General features: G+C 41.0%; 1 protein-coding gene, 1 long non-coding RNA gene and 1 other non-coding gene across 4 annotated transcripts in view; 1 reads left to right on the top strand and 2 right to left on the bottom strand.

Moving 5' to 3' along the window:
* PARN (poly(A)-specific ribonuclease) overlaps window positions 1-22,126 on the top strand; it is a 154,401-nt gene extending 132,275 nt beyond the window's left edge. For both annotated transcript variants that reach the window (XM_066977972.1, XM_066977974.1), the window contains exons 26-27: window positions 16,853-16,991; window positions 21,482-22,126. The gene's annotated coding sequence lies outside the window, so the exon portion shown is untranslated. The remainder of the gene's footprint in view (window positions 1-16,852; window positions 16,992-21,481) is intronic.
* Window positions 15,311-18,023, bottom strand: LOC136786465 (uncharacterized). Its single transcript, XR_010825189.1, has 3 exons — window positions 17,712-18,023; window positions 16,836-16,996; window positions 15,311-16,742 (listed from the first exon to the last, which is right to left on the bottom strand). It is a non-coding gene; the product is annotated as an uncharacterized lncRNA (long non-coding RNA).
* TRNAT-CGU (transfer RNA threonine (anticodon CGU)) lies at window positions 17,657-17,728 on the bottom strand. Its single transcript has one exon. It is a non-coding gene; the product is annotated as a tRNA-Thr (tRNA).
* Window positions 22,127-23,694: the final 1,568 nt, after the last annotated feature.

Raw genomic sequence — 23,694 nt, forward strand, 5'->3', positions numbered from 1 at the left:
ACAGCCATAAAAGCTGGCATACCACAAATGTCAATGGTGCTTAAAAGCCTGTCTCGGTGGAGAAAAGGACTATAAAAATAGTATGGATACTTTTGCAAGGAAAAAAAACAACCAAAAAAAAAAAAAACTTTTCTAGAATAACTGTTCAATAAAATATGCCAAAATTTAATTAGGGTGTAGGATAAAAGTCTCTCCTGCAACACAGGAAGAAACCTTGTTTTCTTTATGCTTTTATCATTTGTAATTAATATACTCACCTCAAATTTTTACCAGTAGCCCCGATAATGCTTCATTATGTGTTATCCCTTTGTTTCTCCCTGTTTATATCATGCCATATACCATTACAAAAAGGTAAATAATAGTGATATTTGTGATATGTATGGAAAGGTTTCTAATAATATTTTCTTTGGCAAATTTTAGTTCAAATACAGATTTAGTGGTAATATCAAGTCGATCCCAATCTGTTTGTTTTAAGGCAGGTATGCCTGTATCACAGAAACAATCAGAAAGGAACTGAAGGTGTGCAGCAGAACCCGTCACAGCACCTGTTTTGTACCATATCTAAATACATGGTTACAGTAACTACAAAAGGCAAAAACGTGGAAACTGGACCCCAATATCCACAGTTAAAGTGAAAAGATAAGCAGGAAATGCTTATTTTTAATCTAATGAAGTCACTAGTCAAATTCTGTTTATCGCACCTTTTGTTTAGTGTAGTTGCTTATACTCATCAATGTAGAATTCGAACTCCTATATCTGTACCAGCTGAAAGTACGTAACCACGATGTAGCGGAGTAGGGTGTGCAAAGGAGGCAGATACATTGAGGAATTCACCATAGACAGAAAAAAAAAAAAAAAGAAAAAAAGTTGTCAACAGCAGTGAAAGCTTCAGTTACTAAGAATATAAAATGTTTTCTTCAGCAGGACAATTTGGGCATTGACCAATTATTTTTCATTTTTCAGCTGCAGAAAACTTTTCAACATATTTCCATCTTGTTCAAGTGTGCTAATAAACTTGTGATACAACGCTTGATACTGCTTATCAACTTGTCACGCATGGCAGTGTTTCTTAACTTGCAACAAGAAAATGTTTATCTTTTTGCTACACTCAAAGCATGCAGCAGAACTGAAAGTTCCTGTGAGAAGCAGCTGGCAAGTGGCCTGCAGTCAAGAGGGACTTTGGTTTGCAGTGTTTTATTTTTCATTCCTGTGCCTTTTTTCTACACTCTGATGCTAAAGATTGGTAATGAGTAGCTACAGCATGAAGTACCAAAATAAAATAAAATAAATATAAATATACAGGATCTAAAAATTATTAATTATTCATTCCAGTTTTTGTAACACCTTAGTACCAAACACATAGATTAGGACTAGGAGACGTGGAATCACAGATTGGAAACCAAGTCCCTGTTCCCCCAAATATGTTGCATCTTACTGTTCTAACACTGCTGTATCCTGAGGTGTTAGTGTGAGATAGTGAAGGTTTTTTAAATGTTTTGTAGATAGAACAGGAAAGCACATTTTCAGGTTCTCTGTGGTACAGATAAAAGGTGAGAATATGTCCTTGGGATGTGTTTAAATGTTAATAACATCTAATATTGTGCTGCACTGGAAATGTTAACTTTTAAAATAAGATAAACTTGCTGTTAGAGATATTGTTACATACTCGGCAGAATTTGGCGTTCAATATACTGCTCTGCTGATGTTACCTCCTAGTGAAATCAATTACAACTACAATGTTTGTCTGTCATGAAGAATCAGCGTTGTGGGCTGTTTTTCAATCCCATATAAACAGTGATAAAGGAAATTTTCTTAGGCAGTTAGGCGAGGTGAAGCTCTCTCTAGCCAGCTCTCCATTTCTTGCTAGCTTGGTCACAGCCAAGAAAAAGCCAACAAAGCCAGACCCTTCAAAGAGCAGTGATGGAGGAGCGTGAGCCTCCACCGTGCACATTCCCCAGTTCCTTTCCCCCACCTGCCAGGCAAACCACGGTGCTGCGCAGCCCCTGCAAAGGCAGGCTTCTGGCTGCCAGCCCTCCACGCTGGATGCACGCCTGCATCCAGGACATGATGCACTCGGTGTCCTGCTTTACAAGAAAATTGAGAGGCTTGAACTGGCTAATTGGTGTAATTTTTCCACTCACACACCACACTGGGATGTTAGCATGAGGTGCGTTATCAGGAAATTGCAGCTATGGTGCAGTCTTTACTTTCTGGCAGGAGTGTCTTGAAACAGTTACTTTTTTTTTTTTTTTTTCCCTTCTCTTTTTTTTTTGACTTCCTAGAACTTTCTGTTTATTAACTGGATAGCATGCAAAGGAGGAGATAGGAATAAAGCTGGTACAGGAAGATACTATGTTTAAGGCTAGAACTGACTTATGTTGTCCCACTATTCCAGATTAAACTGCATTCCGAAATGATTTTGTGGCTGTAACTGCTCCCTCTGATCAGTGAAGCACATGCAACAGCAGTTTGCCTTGCTTAGGTGCCTTGGGAGTGGCTCGAGGACAAATCAGGGCCCAGACCTGGACCCAGGACCTCCTGAATTTTGAACATTCATGTCCTAGTGCTCAGCCTGGAAACAAAACTCCACGATTTCCATTCTGATATGTTCTAAGAAGGGATTTATTTTCCTTTTTGATTTTAGATGTATCCAGAGTTTTACAATAATACTATTGTAAGATTCTGGTACAGATTAGTGTGATTTTTATCAGATAAGATGATTTTGTGCAAATTATCAAGATACTGACTCTAGACTATTTGCATATGAATCTGGATTATATCACAGTCTGTTTTATTCAAGCTACAATCTAAAAATCTTCTGGACACATTCAGTTCTCCTTACTGCCAACTCCAGGCAATGGATAATTTTGTTATGGATCAGTTCAGAACTCCAAAAATGACTAGCACAGATTCTTTGGCTTTATATATGAATATCTTAGTGCTTCCTCTGCTACAAAATTAACCTGCTGCAAGCTAGTTAGATATGTATGCTGTGCTTCCCATTGAGGTATCCGGAAGCTTCAGACAGTAGTCATAGCAAGGCTGCAGATTTCTCTTTCAAATGAATATACAAAATCCAATTTGTCATTGGAAAGGTAAAGGAAAATTTTAAGTAGCTTTTTAAACAAACAAACAAACAAACAAACAAAACCCAGTAACCATTTTGGTTAAAAATTCTAGTAGATTATTTATCAGGTAATAGCACCTGTCAAGTCTAACTACTGGATAAATTAATCATCTCCAGCTACTTCAGTTTCCATTTTAATTGCTTACGTGTAAAATAGGTCATACTATCTTGATGAAAGCATGATTATGAAATATGTGATTTCTTTTAATGACCTTTATTAACTTACAATGATTGCTTGTATTTCTGCACTGTATACATGCTGGCAAATCTTCCTCCAGCTATAATTAAGATTGTCAGCACTGTACTTCATGACTTACATTTGCACTTGTTTATAACACAACCATAAAAATCCACTTCAGTCAGAATGCTGGCACTGGTGGTGTAAATCTGGGACTAAAAATGTTTATATGCATTTAAAACTTAAGGAAAATGAAAACAAACCCATTTACACATTTAATCAGACATTGATGGTAAAAAATTAATGAAGTTAGAAACAGCTTAGTGTGATTGAGAAATGCGGTAGGGATCATTTATTAATGGAGTGTATTTTTGTAAACATGTCTGCTCCCATAGTTAACCACTTAAGGGAAAGATAAATTGCAGACTCACACTGAATCTAGTCGGCTACCCTTACCCTTACTTCTGGCCGCATTGTCATCCTTTGTTTGGAAAACTAGCTGGATCTTTCTATAGGCTTACTTACAGCGTCTGTGCAGTGACTTATCTCTTGCAGTTGACTTGCTGCTCCGTTTGCTGTAGTTCTTAGCTTTCCTACATCTTTCTCCAACACAGTGTGAAACTACATGAAATATCTGAGCTTTTCTGAGCAGCTGTTTTGTGACACAGGTACCGCCCTGCTTCCCATGTTAAAACTCTGCTTTGATTACTTCTGAAGCCACATGCCCTCCAGGTAGCAGTACAGGGTGCTGCACTTGTATCCCCTCAGTACTTGCTGAAGCAGAATTGATGCTGTCGTAATTCAGTAAGAAACCGGACCTAACGAATCCAAAGTCCAATAACATAGTAAATAAATATTATGAAAATGGTTGAGCCCAGTGCTGTATTCTGAATACTATTTTAAAGAATCAGTACACATAACACTTGAGGTACTGTTCGAAACCTGGGATAATAATGGGCTGTTTCAATAAATAAATGAGATGATTGCTTTACTTTGTTTAGGCTCTCCATTTAATAATTGCATGTCTTTTTCTGCTCTTTTTTTTTTATCTCATGAGGCTGTTGGTAATCACAAAAACTATATATATAATTAAAAACTAAAACGCTGGTAATGCTCTTGCATTTTGTGAAAGAATGAAAGTATTCTCGTATTACTCACTTCTTGGCACATAACAAACATTTAATATCTTTTCCACTGTGGAAGTTCTAGTTGAAAAATATTACCTACTTGCTACCGTTCTAGCTTTCAGAGCAACACGTTGAAGCTGTTGGTTCATGTTAAATGACTCTTGGTCCTATAACTCAAAGAAATCAAAATCCCTAAGAAGAGTCTAATGGAAATATTTGTTTTGCTCATATTTGAAAAACAACCAACCGGTAAAACTATCATTTATAAAATATTTCATATTGAAACCTATTCCTAGCCTATTCAGTGACAAAGTGCTGTTAGCTGCAGTAGACATTTCAGCAGATGAGTTTTGCAGTCCTTCCTCTGGGGCTGTATCAGATCCTGAGCTTTTTGTAACATGCTATTTCAAACCAAAATAAGTTAGATACATAAAATAAGTAAAATAATATGAAACAAGTGTTTGAATTTGACGTTTTAAGAATATATCACAAACCATGTGCTTGGCTAATCATTTTCTAATGATTATTATCCAGTGATTAAAAACATTTTCAAAATGGCAATTGTACGTCAGGGGATTCCTATTAGATATAAAAGGGGCTGGAATATAGTGTTACCAATTTTTATTCCCTTCCTTTAATTTATCCTCAGGATTGCTAGGTCTAAAGAATTTTTGTGTGACAGCACTATTATATGACAAATACATTTTACATATGTACAGAGCAAATTTCAGGGAGAAATCTTATTTTTGCTATGGCCTAAAGTCTTTGTATATAAATAGGTGTGCATGTAAGAATCAGCTGTTCAGGTCTACAGGCTATATCTCCAAGAGATTTTACAAAAGATGGCTTATGTTAAAAAACAAACAAACAAACAAACATTTTCTGACATTCTTGAAAGATTACAGGTAATGAAAGAATGTAATATAGCACAAATACAAAAACAGATCAGTTTTAATGCTCAAAACTATCACAGTGTTCTTTACGTAGTATTGTCACAAGCATAGACCCCAAAAGACCTTTAAAATGTAATTAAAATTCCAGTCTGTTCACATTAACAGTGTCTTCTGTATAAAGGTGATAAAATTTATAGCTCTAGGTGTGGTCCCTTCACAGATCTTTAATACCACAGAACTCTACAGAATCTGTGCAGCCTCCCATATTTTGAACACATTTTCAATTAGCTGCCGAGTCTTTAGGTAGGATCATTATGTGGAAATTAAAAGTTTGCTGAACAAAAAACTCTACTAATAACATTAATAATTGAATTATTCTAATACTTTTTAAAGTGATTTTTATCATTTTAAAGGCTGTATAATCCTCAAGCCAGGCTGTGTTACAGCACCTTTCATTCACGTCAGAAGGCGCTAGGAATCATCTTGTGATCAACAGCCCAAACAGAAACACTGAAGTATTGATACGAACATTTAGAATTAATACAATGACTAGTTTTTCTTCTGCTTTCTGCCTCTACATATACCTGAAATGCTGTTCCATGCTGAAATGTTGTAAGCTGAAATGTATACACAAGCATGTTTTGACCTGTGGGTATACTGTTGTGCAACACAGCTCATTCAATCCTTCTAGAAAGTGATTTTCTTGTTATTGCGGTATTTATCTGGGCATCAAAAGTTTTGGGTTCCAGTCATAACAGTAAGCTTCCTTTGTGACCCGTAGGATATGACTTAACCTGTAAGATTTTCCTGCCTGAAAAACGAGAAACACTCCTTTAGGAGAAAGATGAGAATTTCCTTGGGGATAAAACATTAGTATAAAATGGGGGGTAGTGTGCGAATCTCCTGGCTAGTTTCTTTCTTATGTCACCAAGGATTTTGAAGGCTATTTGAAGATACTTGACCTGTCAGAGGAGCAAAGTTATGTGGTATATTTATTATTTCTTTTAAGCTAGGTAGTGAAGTGAAGAGTGTATTTTACACAAACCAGCTCTGCGTGTCCTACATACAGCTACTGAAATAAATGCTATTGGCACTGCACATGTCAAATGATGATATATTGCGCTGTGATACCCAGACAAAAACAAACAATGTTTACATTTAGGTGTTCTGCCTTTTCCTGCAAAAACCTGTGGAAAACTGCAGAATTTGGGTAACCTGCCACCTAGCAGGAACAAACAGTGCCTGGGAAACTGAGCGTAGGCACTGTAGTCCTGAAGGTTCCCTACCCAGAGGGGAAGGGAGAGTAGCCGGGCAGCACCCAGGGGACTCTGCTGACTCCTTCCTGAAAAGCCCCAGCAAGAGCCGTGCCCACACAAAGACCCTTTGATTGGAAAAGCACAGAATATCTGAGAACCCACAGTGTCTTTTCCTAGGTTTCATCTCAATTTTCTTTATTTGGGGACTGTACGAAGATATGATTTTTTGTGTGTGTATTTAATTTAAATAAAAACATTGGGCAGATCTTTCATTTGATAAATAACCTGCTGTATGCTCTCAGAAGCAGTTAACATTCTAAGTGAGGTCCACTGTAACAAAGTCATTCAAATTAGCTGCAAAATGAGTCAGACTTTCAGAGACATACACACTGAATTCTTACGTTAAAAACAAGTTAATCATACCAATAGAGTGAAGCACTCACCCTATGCCAAAATATATTCCTTTTCCTAAGTACCATGCAGTTATCAGCATGTCCCTTGGATTTATGACTTATGACATTTGTTTATCAACAGGTGGTCGCATATCTTGCCATTTATATTTTAAGCAACAGTAAACACAACTAAAAATAAGATAAACAAAATAAACTCCGTGGCTTTTTTAAAGTGTTTTTAGAGAAAAGATGTACTTATAAGCTAGGTCTTCAAGTAGTTCACACCAGGCCCAGCAACACAGAAGAATACTGCAAGAGCAATAAGGATTTTTAGGGGCATTATGATAGTGTAATGGAAACACATCTGCCCCCAAAAGTCCCTCATTTTCCCTGCGGTAAAGAGCCATGCAGGAAGTGGTGAATGCTGTGGAACATCAAGAACGAAACTATAAAGAAAAATTTTTTGAGTTAGAGCACTTTTCCAACAATACTTCAGGATTTCATAATTTCCTGTGAGTCCAGTCCATAGGAAAACTGCAGTTTTCCAAGCAGTCCCTAGCTCATATGCTTTGGCTGTATTAAATGGTTCTGTCTGTCCACCAGAGTGAATTGTGAAGCCCCTCTTAGAAATATTGTTAGTACTGGGAAGCTACAACATTATGCGGAAAGCACAGACAGTCCAGGGCAATTTTTGTTCCTTTGGCTACCAAAAAAAGTACAAAATAAAGCAGGATAATCATCATTAGCAGTTGACCTGCATCTCTTGTTTTTAAAGATTTACTTCAGTGACGGTCCAAAGTTAAGTTTATGGGAAAAAATAATACATGATAAAATCCTACAGCATCATTACATTTCATTTTAAAGGATTTCAAAAAACAACCATGTGGGTGGTTTTCCATACATAAAGACTGCTCAGAGCACAAATGCAAAAAGGAATGCCATTTTAGTAAAGACCGAGTACTCCATATTTATAACCTCTAAAGCAAAGCAGGTAGTGCACTTGAGTTGTTAGTTATGCCTATCCAACTGACACGCCTAATGAAAAGTTACTTTTCAGGTAATCCACACTAATACCACCTAACGGGCATATTCTTCAATGGATTCCTGTAGCATAACATACAAAATATAATATTGTTGAAAAAAACAATGATCAATTCCTCATATATTACTCAATATGTTGTTCTTTGTAACGCATTTGCTCTTTGTTTGCTCTAGTTTCAGTGCAGCAAACGAACCCTGTTTTTTCTTCAGGTTCCAGAAATTTTATTGTGATCTTGATTGTTTTTTGTTGTTGTTGTTGATGCAGCTCCAGCGATTTCAGCAGAGATACTACTGACTTCCACCAGCACCCCGGCACCTCCTGCCAGAGGTGTGTGCAGCTTGTGTGATTTGAGACAGGCCTTTTGTTACAAAAGAAAGCTTTTATGCAAACAGCAGCAACAGCAAAGCAAAAATCTAGATTCATCTGACTTCAAGTTTTCAACAATATCAATATATAAGAATAGAAATACTCCTTTGGTAAAATTACTGCATTCCATTATTTTTACTGACCCTTGTGGGCCAATGCTGGAACATCCTGAAAGGCTTTTTCTTACCCTTTCCAAAAAAAACATTTGTATGTGTCTTGTAGATGACAGAACACATTTTATTTGTCTTACTTGTTTTATTTTAATTCTCCTGATCTACAAAACAAAAGAAAAACTATTACTTTCAAACGCTGATGTCCAGCTCCTGTGTTATGTCACTTCATATAGAAAGGCCATAAATCCACTAAAAGGATTTGGACTGTCTGACCGAAGCTGAGCTACTTAAAATAGCAAAAGTGCATCAATATTACATTACACTGGGGAATTGCAGCCTCTCCCATTAACAGCTAAATTAAAATATTACAGCAGTATTAACAGAAAAGCTGGAAATAGCTTTACTTAAAGTTATCAATGTGTGTCTGCAATGTAAAAAATCCACAACCTGAGTTGGCACCTATGCGTTCACAGGTCATCCACATAAACATCACCCTTGCTCTGAAGCCTTAAAAGCAGAAACTATTTGGGTGTTGTGACAACAGGCAAAGAAAGCTGAATCTTTGTTTCTTTTTTCCATGTTTGTACCTTAACAAATTCCCTAATATTGACAGAGACAAGCATATGACATTGCAATGAGGTCTGTGTAATTATTAACTGATCAGCACTGTGGACAGGGCGAGTGTTTAAATTCATTAAAGTCACTAATTTCACCAGGAGGTTTGTATCGTCAAGCTGCATGGTCTGAAGTGTCTTTATGCCTGTAATATAACCACTTTTCTACTACTTCTTCCACTACAGGTGAAGCTTCCAAGTCATAGCAATATTTTTTTTTCCTTCCTAACCTGCTAAATATGATTTTTAAGGCAAATAAGGAAGACTTTGGGGATGACACCTTTGAAAGATATGTTTTCAATATGTGTTCACATTGATTTTCTGTGTGGCACCAGGCACAGCACTGCTGATGTGCAATGTTATAATTGGGAGGGAAGAACAAGGCACAATGTAAGAATCACACCTCAGACATCTGCATTCTTGCCCTGGAAAAACTCTGGATAACTTCACGGGAAGGGACAGTTGATCTTGTAGCCTTTAGTAAGGCAAAATTTTAAGTTGTTGCAGGTCATGAGTTTCCAACCTCAGGGTCATTACCACCCTCTCCTTTTCCATGGCTATGTCAGAGAGGGGGTCACAAAATTTTTGTTGCAACACGAGGTCAGGAAATGTCAAAGGCTGAGGCCCTGCTTTCAGAAAACTCAGACCACAGAGCAATCCCCAAAACCATGCCAGCAGGTTCTGATGGAGATCTTGATCTCACTGCTTTTGGTAAAATGTGTCCACTGATTTCAAAAGCAAACAGATCAGGCCACTAGATAATCCTCTGCTGATTCAGTATTTATAAGCTGTTTTATAAGCTTTTTTTTTTTTTTTTTAAGTTTGCTTTAAAATACTGAAAAGTCATTCTAAAACTGTAGATTTAAAATTATTTTAAACAGAAAACATAGCTAGCAGGGCTTTCAATTTTATAAATGAGGAATGCAATACATAATTGGAGTTGATCTTTCAAAATATTTTTTCAATAATTCATGAGTTTTTATCTTGAAGAAAATTAATTTTGACTCCAAACATACTATTTTTTTTAATCTTCTATAAATTTCTTTTTTATTTTTTTTTTCCATTTCAAATAAACTGATCCCAGGCATCAATTATTAATGCTCTGGGTGCACAGTGCACTCCAGGAGTCACAGCTCTGAGGCCATCCTGCAAGCAAACTTTGTGGGAAAACCCAGCGTGATGGAAAGAGATCACACTCTTACAGCCTAAGTGTGTAGGGGATCAGTCACTATTTTGTCCAATCATCATTAATATTTGGCTAACACACATAAGGTGAATATACATTAAAAGCTTGAGAGATATGTGTGGCATCCATCTGAGCAGAAAACAGTCCATTTTACCACACAGGAGACAGAAACAGGAGCTCTTTCTGTAGCCTTAGTAATGGGAAAGAATGTAACTAAAAATTTTGGATGAGAAAGGCCTTCAGAACTATAACCACATTCTTAAACAGTGCTCAGTAGTCATTTAAATAGTTAATTCCATGTCTATATTAATTGTGCTCAACTGAATACCTGTGAATTTTATGTATCATCAATAAAGAATCAAAGAGAACCTATCTGAAAGGATTTCCAAACGCAGCTGGTTAACAGGGTGTACAGCACCTCTTACTGAAGGTAGCTGCACAAAATTACATGTTCCAATTTAAGAGCTTTAAAGAAAAAGCTCACAAGCAGCAGAGCAGAGTATTCTCAGAAGACTAGCAAAGAGGCCATAGGAGTCAAACCAGTCCAAATCTGACAGCTTGTAGTACTGGATATATCTGTAATGTATTCACAAACTAAGTATTATTTTTAAAAAATGATATTTCTACAGTTAAATTTGTAGCTCAATTGATTCCTGAAAACTTAACCTTCTCATAAATGCTGCTTTTGAGCTGCATTATTTCATGCAGAATAGTGGCTAAAAGGCGTGTTAGCAGCACAATTCTGACCTAAGCTCTCCCAAGGTAGATTTCAGCTTTAAACAAGTGAGTAATTTGTTGCACTGAGGTTTTGGTATGTCCTATTTCATATGTATAGTGATTATATAGCTATAAATTGTAAAAGGCCAGAATTCCATAGAAAAATACTGATAATTCAGCACAATATCCATTTGCCTGAGTACACAGATCCTGCACACAGTCATGTGAGCTATCACATGCCAACAACTTCTTTTTTAGCAGAGCACTGCTGTGGAACTCAGCTGAATTTCCAGGCCTTTTTGAAGTAACAGAATCGATTCAGTTTGAGTAGATCAGCACTAAATAAGAATCTGACCGCAAGCATAATGTGAGTACCATGTGTAGATATTCATGTGTCACGTAAGCAGGTGATTAGCTAGTATAAAATGTCAAAGCTATGACAGGCACATTTACACCAGCCGAGAGGATGCCCCTGTTTGTGCTTGCTCTGTATATGAGCCATTATACTCTCTCACACAATATCACTTAGCATGTGTTTTATTCTGTCTTAAATATATGTACGTTATATTTGGAGCCTCAAGAAAGTTCAGCTTACCTATAAATGGTAAACATCTATTGGAATCCCATAAAAATAAAACTACATCATTTAGAAGTAAATACTATGCTGAGATTGTTCAGGCTATCGATAACAAAAAATAAATAGTAGCGTGGAATTGAACAGCTTTACCAAGCTCAGACTTACTCATAAAAATATATTGCACAACTCCTCTCAGCACAGCAATTAGTAATCTTTACATTGATTTATAGATACAGACCATGCACATGTAGACAGGTGGGCACACAAGTAAAAAACAAACAAAAACAAAAATGAAAACAAAACAAAACAAAAAGTCAGTTGAAGAGAGAGAGACATCAGAACTGCAACCTTTTGTGAGCAAAAGACCCGAGGAGGGGACTGACAGCATGCATGTTCCTAAGGGCTGTATGTTGGTTTCAAGGTTTAAGCTGCCTCTCTTTCCTAGAAAAGTCTTATTTTTTCTCCCAATATACTTATGTCAAATAACCACCCTTTGAAACATAACTTTTTCTTTGCCTTTGCTGTGTTTTTAAGGAAAAAAAAAAAGTTTTTACAGGCTACAACAACAGTTAGAAAACTATTTCTGTTTAACTTTGGGGAATGCTAGTATTTTCTATCTGCTTCTTACTGCTGATGACACCAGTAAAGTTAGGATATTGCTACTTATTTAAAGTGTGCAGTAGCGAGTAGCTTTCTGAGCACAGCCGTAGTTTAGTGCTAAGGTTAGTGTCCTCTGTAAGAGCCATAATGCACTGGTTTCTTTTGCAGAACAAAGTGACCACCAAAAGCGGGACTTTGTGGGCCAGTTGGATAAAACATAAGCTCATCTCGCCCCCAAAACCCCGACTCTGGAACCACAACCTTCTGAGATTCAATTTGTAAGCAAAGTATCTTTGTAAGATATGCCCAATCGACTGAGGGGATCAGCGCTTACAAAGGAGCTGATTTTTGGACTGATAAAAGAGGACGTTGTAGCCAAGTCATGGTATACACTCCTTCAACTAACTGGACAGCAGGAGTTGCTAGCAGTTATTATTTGCTGTTATTCCCATTTTATGATTTGTTTGTTTAGCTAAGCAGCACCTTCTGCAAGTGGCTATAAAATGACGCAGAACTCACCCAGAGTAATGTAGGGACTTATTAGCCCCAGCACTCAAAGTATCTATTAAGATCTTTTCAAAGTATCAACTCGTTTGTCTGTTCCTCCATATTTTAAAGTAAAGCTGAAACATTATAGAGATGTGTGACATTATTATATCTTTGCTATCTGTGTAGCACACTACGGTACTTTCACTTTACCCAAAACGGGTCGCTTCCTACTGACAATGCAGCTTAGAGTATTCAGCTGGGTGCCCAAATCTGACTATCCCCAGCTTTAAGAACTTTTTTTTTTTTTTTTTAAGAAGAAAAGCAGAGATCTGCAGCCAAAAGGAACACACTGCTAAATCCTTCCTTTACATTCCCTACCGAACTTCTAAATAAACCCGAGTTTTACTCATTATAGACCCACTTGGAGACCTGAGGCAGGTAAATGCTGTCAGTCACGTCAAAAGAAACCAATCGCCGCGCTTGAACAACAACAAAAAAAACACTATTACATTTGTGCTGCTTTCGGTAATCCGGAGGAACGCCGTCCGTCCCTGCCGACCCTGCGTGCTCGGAGACACCTCCTGAGGGAACGAGGCAGCGCTGGCGGGCGGGAGAGGGAACGGGAGGAGAAGGAGAAGAATGAGGAGGAGGAGGAGGAGAAGGAGCAGCCCGGCTTGGTCCCGGCCGCGCTCCCGCCGCTGCCCTGAGGCGGGGCCGCGCCGCGCGGGCTGCAGCCTCCCCTCAGGCGGGGCACGGGGCCGCCGGCACCTGTAGCTGCGGCGGGCCCCGGCGGCCCCCCGGCGGCCCGGGGCAGGTGGGCTGCAGCCCCCAGCGGCCGCCCAGGTGGCGGGGAGCGGCCCCAAGCCGGCGGCAGGGCGCGGCCCCGGCGGCTCGGCCCCACTTGAGGGCTGAGGGGAGAGCGGGGCCCCGCGGGAGGAGCGCGCAGCTTACCGCGGGTCCCGGGGGAGCGGGCGGCCCCGGCCCCGGCCCGGCGGGGTGCCGGGCTCGGCAGGGAGGCAGCAGCCCTTCGGTCGGCGGCCGGCTCCTTCCGTTGGCAAAATCCTGACTCATTACATAAAAAAGATCGCCTCTGCCAGGCGCCCAGAAACATTTCTTCATCACGGTCACGCCACGAGCTAAACAAGAGGCCACAGCGAGGGGAGGGGGAGAAGCAGACGGGAAAAAAAATAATAAAAAAATCCAGAAGGTGGGGATTTGGGGGGGGATTTTTTTTTTTTCCCCCTAAGCGCTTCTTCCTTCTAAAAAAGAAGAAAAGTGTAGGGGAAAAAAAAAAAGGCAGACCAAAGGAATAAGTGGAGATGTTCACGCCTGGCTGCCACAAAGACACCTCTCCCCTTCCTTCCCTCCCGTGCTCGCTCCTGCAGCCCCGCCACAAAGGCGAGCAGCCAAGGGCTCCCCAGATCCTCCGGGCCCGGGCTCCCCGAGCCGCGGTGGTGGGGCCGGCACCGGCCGAAAATCGTCAGTTTTGTTTTTTTTTTTTTTTTTTTTTTCCTAGAAACTACCTCCAAATATAGTAAGAGGGAAGGGGCATTCCTAGAAATTCGGGAGACGTCAGAAAGGGAAGATCTGTGAAATTCAGCTTTGCTTCCTGCAGAGGGCTCCCAGCACAGGGAGAAAAAAATCAAGTGAGCTATAAAGTGCTTTTCATGCTTCTCTGATCAGATAATGCTTAAAAAAAGAAGAATGGTAAAACAGTTAACTCGCGTTTCTGCGATAAGATCTGGGAGCTTTATATGGGAAGAAAGCTAATCAGTAACCCCCTTTCCTCATTTTCGACCAATGTTTATAGATGTCTATCTCCTGTATTTACTTCCCCCCCCCCCCCCCGCCACCCCCGTCCCCATATCAGCCCTGAGCACACAGCAAATATAAGAAACATGGGGATGAGTGAAAAACGGGCCAAACGGTAATGACACCTCCATGTGCCCCAGGAACACTAATTAATGCTCCTGTGTTATTTTAAACAGGCTTTGTGGGTTACATCTTTCAAGCTACACCATTGTGAATAATTCATGTGATTGCAGTAGACGTGTACGATATTGCTGATCACATGAACGAGAATTTTGTAGGCTGGCTTTTATTTACAGGCCCCGATACGAAGAACTGCTGAGCACTGTCAGTCCCCGTGGCCTTACTGCTGTCTTAGCCTGTTAATTAATTCTGCTCAGCAATTCACAGGATTGGGCCGAGAGTGACAATGTGGATCTGTACTTGCAGTGGACCTGCATATCGTCCACCAGCCTCTGTTATTCCTTGTCTATCTCCTAAAGCTCTGTATTTGCTTTCTGCTTGAGCCTAACACCCAGTCCCTATTTAGTCCTGTCAATCATTTCACTAAAAAGCTATTTCTTACATTTCATAGGAAGCAGAAATGTAATTAATGTTTGCAAAGCACTAACATAAAAATTTCATTATATGCTATTAATTCTATAAAGATGTCAATGCATTTCTAATAAAGCATTATTTATTCAGCAACCTTTATAGAAAAGGTTTCTATATAAAACACAATAGCCAGCTTTTGGGGAAAGATAATGGATTTCAATGTGTGCAACTCTTGCAGGTTAATTGAATTCCTGTAATGAAATCCCCCTTAGCCACGCAAAATCCTTGGTTTTGTTCCTTGAATTTCATTATGACTGGCAAAGTCTTCTCTGCCCCCAAATCAGATGCAATAAAACCACCTGAGTTTGGCTTTACATCTTTATTTTATAAAAACATTTAATCAAAACTTGGTGATGGACACTTTGTCCGTCTGCAGTTTCAAAGGGGAATTAGTAGATGTCACCCAGCAGTCCTAAATGCGCTTTGACTCCTGAGGATGTTTTACCCAGTTCCACGGCGTCCCCTGAACAACCACGTCAAAACCCAGCCCCAGAGAGCAGAGGTGTACACATGGTGCTTAGGTAGCAGTAAGGCCGGGGTTGAGGTAGATTTATTAGAAGTAATCTCTTGGAATTCAAACCAGCTCCAGTTAATTGCAAAAAGGCCTTTTTAAGCTGGCAGGCTTATTTGTGGCACGCCGCTCACCTCTGCCAGTCACTCTCATTTCCTGAGTGAAAAGTGAATGGCAGCTTCAAGCTCGGGATCTTTGATCATTGAAAGAAATGGATGTGCTGTCCTCTGTTGGTCATACTGGTTGTCACATGTAAATTCAATTAACTCAGGCAGCACGAGACTGTTAAAAGAACACAGGTGATGAAATGACACTGAATTTGCTTTGCCTTCGATGTTCACCGATGAGACTGAGTGTGCCAATTTGGGTGGTTAGCACTCACGCCATGGTGCGACAGGATGCACACATAATGCCACTCCCCACTTTGCTGATGGCAGTGTCCTTCTGTGAGTTGCACTGGGTGGAAACACTGCTCTGCTCCCTGTTGGTTCACCACAAGCCCAGAGGAGTGAGCAGAGGCCAACAGTGCAGCCGGAGGACCCACAAACCCGCGCTGATGCCCCCGGCCCCACCGGAAGGACGACATTGCTTCAGCGTGGCATGGCTTGTCACCACTGCTATGCACCCTAGATTAACACACCTCATCAGCCTGCCTGGACACTAAGGACACCATTTCTGAGGGACTCCAGGGGTATCTTTAGGAATTTTTAAATTGGGGGGTTTATTAAGGCTAGAAACACTGCAGATCAATCTGGAAACAGAGGTGATGTCGTCAATGAACTTGCAGTACAGGGTACAGCAAAAGCCACAGATATTGAAGGGAAGCTCATCTTGACACGCTGTATCCCCTAATTTCTACACATGTGCCCTGTAGTGCAGAACCACAGGCCTCAAGTCATTGTGCTGTGGAGCTGCAGCTGCAGCTCTTGTGCGTACCTGGTTTAGGCTCATAAATGTATTTAAAGAAACAAGCAAGTACTGTGTGTGTGGCTCCGCTCCCGGCTTATCCCCGAGGCTGCAGTAACACAAAACAGCATTTATCAGATACGTGTTTTGTCCTTGAGTTTGATTTTCTTGTCTGGATTTGAAAACACTCCATGAGAGCAGCTTCAGGGACACTCCCTGTCCTTCACATCCATGAGCAGAAATATCTGAGAAAACAGAAACTGATTTAGAACATTCTGGGTTGTAATTTTGCATGTTCTGCATGCTGGAAGTGTCACTGCTGAAAATTAATAATTTACATTTTTCTTCTCTCCAGGGAGCCTGGGCAGTGTTGTCATTGGTTGCACATGTGGAAGAGTTCAAAACCAAGCTGGAAGGTGTGCACGAGGATTTCGTCTTTGTGGACACTTCATCACGTGAGGCCCCATTTGCTTGTGGGCTCGTGAATATTGGCAGTAAGCTAAGCGTAAAAAAATTAATTTTTAATTACATGTAATGAATATAGTCTGATTGTTTTCTTAACAATAAGCCCACACAAAGAAGCCTGAGACACAATGAATGTTACCACCCTCATTTAAATCAAAATACAAACTGAAGTATGATTTTGACATACCAACAGAATTCACCAAGTGTAAAAGATATCACAAAATCTCATTTAAATAGTTATCAAAACATCTGCATTCGTTCATAACTGTACAATTTTAACTCCAGACAACAATGCTGCAGAATACATGAGGAAAAAACCCAAACCCCCAAAATAACCCTTACATGCTGGACCGTGTACCGGAGCTCAGCGGCATTTAGCGTTCTCGGCTAACGCCGGACGGAGCTGGTCGCCTCACGAGGGGCCGCTGCCTTTCCACCGGCGGCAGGCGGGGGGCGAGCCCCGGCCCTCCTGGGGGCTGAGGCGAGGCCGGGCCCCCCCCCCCCCCGCCATTCATTGTCGGGGCTTGGCGGGCACGGCCGGGTCCGCGGCAGTTCCTCAGCGCCTTGCCCGCACCACCCGCAGGTCGCTCGGCCCGCGGCATTTTGTGTGTGGGGACGGGGGTTCCGCGCCGCCGCGTTCCCCCAAAAAGGATCGGAAGGCTTAATCTCCCCTCCAGGGTATGCGGACCCACCGAGGCACGGACGGGGTTCGAACCCGTGATCTTCGGTTTACGAGACCGACGCCTTACCACTTGGCCACCGCGCCTGCGTTGGAGGGCGCGCCCGATGCCTTTCTATCGCTGGCGCCGCTCCCGTGGCCGTGCGCGTGCGCGGGCACCTGGTGACCGTTGGGTGTCGCACGGGAGGATGCAAGCGGCCGGGCCCCTCGGGCGCCGTGAGGGAGTGGCCGGGGGCTGCGGGATCTGAGGGGGTCTGAGGGGACCTGAGGGGGCTCCTGGGACGGTCGCACCTGCCGAGGCCGTGCTGCAACCGTTTAATTTTATTTCCCTCTGCCGGGAGATGGCACTCTTACATTAGTCAGGTTAGAAGCCAGTAGTCGTCGTCGGCCCGAATAGAGGAGCTTGGAGAGGAGGAAGAAAAAGCGGGAGTAAAATGTTCCTCCGCCGAGAAAATAAGCATAAATGCGAGCATTAGCATTATAACATCGTAAATGGCGAATTAAGCGCACTTTGTAGAAATACAGTTTAGGTGCCTGGCGCTTGTACAGTGTAAAAATATAGTGTACAATGCAGAAAAGATGCATCTGTTCCTCGGTGGATGTTTTTCTATCTCCTGGATCTGCGTTAGATATTTCCTAGTGTCAGTGGGACACAAAGCTTTCAGTTTTCTTCTACTGTTAATTGTGGAGAACCTTTTAAACCCCCTGCAAAGCCTTTGCAGGGCAGCCAGGGAGTGTTGGTCCTTTCTGAATGAAAGGAGCTTTGTTCGCTGTCCTGGGGGGATCGGGCCCAGCCACCATTGGTCATCCCTGTCTGGGTGAAAGAAGCGTGTAAATCTGCTAAAAGAGGCACTTTCTCAACTAAAAAGCTGGGATTGACATTGCTAATCTGATGGTGGCCTAAAGCGGGTGTGCCAAAAGGATCCTCACGCTTGTGGGATGTTCTTTGAACTGCAGTCACCAGGCAAGCCTGTGGCCTAAATGTACAACTAAACTTCAGTTTGTTTAGGAATTGCCATGTGTCAGCATCTCCACGATTACTCTATGCACACTTATGTTTCAGCAAATGCAGAGCAATTTGAACTAGTTTCGCTTGCAGTCAATTATGTCTAAACTAATTTAACTTAGCTTCCTGGATAATCAGCCCAGGGTGTGCCCAGTGCTGCACTGGGCAGGCTGTCCCAGGGGTGTTTCATTCTGTTCTTCCAGCCCTTGGGGCAAAGAGCTGATGGTCTGGGCAGCCTGGATGCTGGAGTATATCTGCTAGTCTGTATGTTGCTAGCCTCAAATGACGTCCCCAGCTCTGGACTATGGAAAATGAAGTGCTCATGAAGCCAGGGCAGTACTGTTTTGTCCGTCATTTGATCACTGCAGTGCTTCACGGTGTGATGATGTGTAGGAATTGACATGAAGGCTGCTGTGCTCAGCTCTCACGGCTGCTGCTTTGATGATAACGAATGACTGTGCAGGGGCAATGGTTTTAGCTGATGAAGACGGATTTTTAATAAATCATTTCTGACTGATGTCCTTGCTGTTTCTGGCCTACTGGCTTATTTGAAAATGTTGACTTTTATCTGCTATATTTGCCAGCTGTAACTTGTCATCACAATTCCTGTGAGGCCCCACCTGTGTTTGATTTATTGGTGGTTTTTGTATCTTCTTTGTGAGGTGAGAAGTAATTTTGTGTGCGAGGAATCCAAGAGGAATATTTGAATGACTTGTGAAATTCATGAAGGTTTTATCTCTTTAAATACATTACATTTTTGAAAGTTTATTCAGATGGCATCAGAAATAGCATTTAACTGTAAAGCAACTTCTAATGCTGAAGTTCTTGTGTAACTGTATGGGGAGATGGGACATTCAAGAAGAAATCATAATGATCTTCTCGGTAGACTAAGAAGAAATACTTGATTGGGTTTAAAGAAAGTTCCCGTTCTTCATGAGCATAACTTCCTCGGTGCTTCTAGGAAGAAGAATGTTAGTATCTATCTAAACAAAGTGCTGCTTAAGGACAATTTTCAGGAACAATAGTTTTTTGTGACTTACACCACAGACAATTACACATTTTAAAATTCAAATGAAGTTTTTATGTTGTAGTCTGGGTAGCTCCTAGATATCAATTAAGAAAAGAACACTACCACCCCAAAAACAAGAAAAACAAGCAAGCAAGCAAACAAACAAAACAAAACAACAAAAACAAAACAAACAAATAAACAAAAAAACACAGAAAAGCCACAAAGAAACAGCCCACTTTATTTTTAAAGAGAACCTGGTGGGTTGTGTGGCACTTTTGATATGGTTAATCTAGATCCCTAACATCATTCCCGTGCCTCTTTCTCTATTGGTAACCTTTCAGTGGTGGCAGGATGTACAAACAGATGTGGGGTTTGTCTCCTGTCTGGCTCTGGAATGACAGTGTTGCTGAGCTCACCCTGGCAGTTTTGCAGGGGGCCGGTGCAGACTTAGGCAAAACACAGGCCACGCATTTCTCCCCTGTGGATGGTGATGCCTTAACCAAAACCAGTATGTCTGAAAGCAAGTGAGATCTCTCTTTACAGGAGTCCTTGAGACCAGAGTATTTGACACAGCATTCCTGTGTCAGTGCTTTACCTTCTGGGTTCCTTGGACACTGTGGCTTCGTGACTTTACCCCCTTCAAGAGGGGACTGAGAGTAGGACATCCTAGAACGATGTTCTCAGAATTACCTTTGAGGGCAGGGGGCTTGCTGAGACAGACCTGCTCACATCAGAGATTAATGGAGAGGACTCACATGTGCTTTGGATCTGTCAGATAAGAGATTTCTGATTCTTCAGTCATTCTGCTGTATGTATGGTTTCTGTCTGACTCATCCTCTCCTCTCCTCTCCTCTCCTCTCCTCTCCTCTCCTCTCCTCTCCTCTCCTCTCCTCTCCTCTCCTCTCCTCTCCTCTCCTCTCCTCTCCTCTCCTCTCCTCTCCTCTCCTCTCCTCTCCTCTCCTCTTCTCTTCTCTTCTCTTTTTTCTTGGTGTTCCAATTTATAGCTACAAGGACTTGAGGTGAACGTAGCTGGCAGAGGACCAGATAGATTCTTGGCTACTTACTCCAGTCTTCGTTGTCTGTTATCTCGGGCTATCATATCTTTAGGATAGACAATATTTGATTAATTTTGGAAAGTTCTCCTGTAAAAGGTTTCTGCTCATGTCTCATTTATACTTTTTGGAGGGTTTTGCCCAACACGCTATTGTAGTGTTTCTCAGGATTTTGATACAGGATCTCTTTGGTGACAGATATTATCTAATTTTTGCTTAACTCCAGCTACCTTAATACAGAAGTTAAAAGACTGAATCACTTTATACTTCTGTTTGAAAGTGTCTTTTATGCTGGTCATTACCCTTGTTTGAGCTCTGTGTTGAAAGCCCTTATTATTTATGCTGAATCCTCCTTGGGGAGCTTACTGTTCTGATAAAAGCTGCTTTAAAACACAACCCAAATTTACTAAAGGAAAGTCTTTAGAAGGCTCTGACACTGAAAAGATGTCAGAGATTTTGCCCAAAAAGAGAAAACAGCATTTATTTATTTCTTTATTTTTCCTTCCTAAGCATCATTCATATGAAACGAAGCTGTTGCTTTAAGACAGATCTTTGTTGTCTATTTTAATGTACAAGACTAGGGCTTTCTGAAAATCTCCCTGTTCCAAAGAGACAGGACAACAGTAACACAGTATTTGTGCACCTGTATAACTGTGTTTATACGCTGTGGGGGGTGCTGCTATGCTCCTCAGTTACCAATTAGCGGAGGTCAGACTTTGTCCTCGCTTTATAAAAGAATGCTTCTTTACACTATTTTCACTTTTAATCAACAGCAGTTGTCTTGGAGGGATTCAAGAACAATGAAGTGCTATGGCAGAGTGATCCAGCAGTCCCAGTTCTGCAGAGAAGGCTGGAGACTCATTGTCAGGTAACTTGTGGATAAATTTGGTTTTGTCTCCTGTCTTGCTCTAGAATGACAGTATTGCTGAGCTCATGCAACACTTAAAGGGAAAAAAAAAGTTAAATCTTAGATGCTCCTGTAAGGAATGGTCCAGCAATTCGTGCCACTAAGGGATTTGAAGGGTTAACATTGAGGCCTGGGTTTAGGCGAGAAGAGAACAAAGGGATTTCTTCAGAGAAAAACTGCTGACTCTGCACGGACGTGCAGTAACTTCTGACAGCCGGCCAAGAGACCACTAGATAAGGAGGAAGAATATGAGCCTCCCCGTTCGAGCGGCCCCCGAGAGACTAATAGAGACTGATAAGCAGGCGCACCTGGGGGGACTTCGGATTCGGGAAACCAATTATAATAACCCTGCCTCTTCTAGAAGTAGTAATGAATATGTATTAGCCTAGGAGCATAAAAACCAGCCGCCTTACGTAACAGGTGTGCGTCCTGGTGGAGCAGAGACTCCCGGCGCACCCAGCGCTGTTTGCTTGCCTCTATTCATTTAATAAATTGTAAACTTTGATTGTAATCCTATTTGGGACTCAGTCATTTATAACACTCCCCTTTATTTCTTTGGTTCTCTTTTAGGATGTTCTCAATGGGGTTGTAGACTATATTGTGGCGCATGGGGAAATGTGTGCGATTTCTTTACTATCAAGGAAAAAATCCCAACTTGAGACAGCACAAATGTTCTAAGAAATCCATCATTTTTAAGCACCATTTTTATAATACACAACCAGCTAATAGGCAGAAGTAGATAACATTTAAAGTTGTACAGAAGAAACAGTTGTGTTGATGCCATTTGTAGAGCATGGTCTAATATATTCAGTTCTTATTGAAAGCCAGGCTTTAGCTTGTGGAAGAAGTCAATTCAGCATGATCGCAAGCTTCAACAGCCCTCCCCATGTTGGTGTTTACTCTGTAACACTAAAAGGAGCACAGTTTGTGGGGGAGGGTTATGTGTTTATAGCTCTCTGTAACATTATCAAAATACTAAATTGCTAGTTGGGACCCAACAAGAGATTTATCACTGATACACTCTAACTATTATACTACTAATTCCGCAATGCACAAAGGCGTAATGAAAAACTGCTCTTGTTTTCCGATGTTTGTGTTCGGAGTGTGATACCTGAAGGTGAGTTTGTGGCACATACAGCCTAAAAACTTTTAGAGTGATTTAAGTTCATACAGAAAAGGTATTTTACAAGACTTACAGGGCATATTGTTCAGTTTTATGGGTTACTTCTATATTGATAGTAGATGTGGTTGTGTAATAAATCCTAATGTCATCAGCATCAAACAGCCTTTAATAAAGAAAGGGTGGGTGATCTATTATGGGGATTGCCTCCACATGGAAATATCATAGCAAAAAATGAAGCAGCTTCATGATGAAAATAATCGGGTGCAAGTTGAAAAGCTCATAGCACTTTCTCCTGAAGAAATGCATAGGGCTGTTTGTTCTAAAACATAAGCTGTGCAGAATACAAAATGCAAATATGAAATTCCACAATCCAGCACATCTCAAAAACTTTGAAACAATTTAGGAAAGTCATGAATGACAGTTGGTATAGCCCTGTCTACATCACAAATCACTTTCTAATCCTTTCTGTGACTTACCATTTTGAAATATCCCTTATTTTCTCATAGGATAGACTTATGCTTTGTACTTACTTGGGTTTTAGAAATTCTTTTCTGTTGTTCAAGAATTACAGGTAGGTCCTAACCAGAAAAATGGTACAAACACTATTCCATTCTTGTTTAATCCAATATTAGTACTATAAAGTGTCTTGTAGCTGATGAGAACACCCCTGTAAACTTACTTGGGCATTATTTCTGTCAGTGACACTGTGACTCAGTTGGGAGCAGAAGCCTGTGTTACAGGTGAAATACAATCCAGTAATCTGCAGTTATATTTTAACAGCTTTTGACTTAATTCTATGAGGCCTTAAAGGTTCATTTGCATAAGTGAGCAAAATGTTGCAGTAACAGCTGAGGTTACACTAACAGTCAAACACACACAGCAGCCTACCTGGGGAATGTTCATAAGCTTGTCTGGTCTCACAGGCACAGCTTTTTAAGAGACGTAGTGCTGTGGCC

Source organism: Anser cygnoides, chromosome 15, assembly GCF_040182565.1.
Source record: "Anser cygnoides isolate HZ-2024a breed goose chromosome 15, Taihu_goose_T2T_genome, whole genome shotgun sequence".
Lineage (NCBI taxonomy): Eukaryota > Metazoa > Chordata > Aves > Anseriformes > Anatidae > Anser > Anser cygnoides.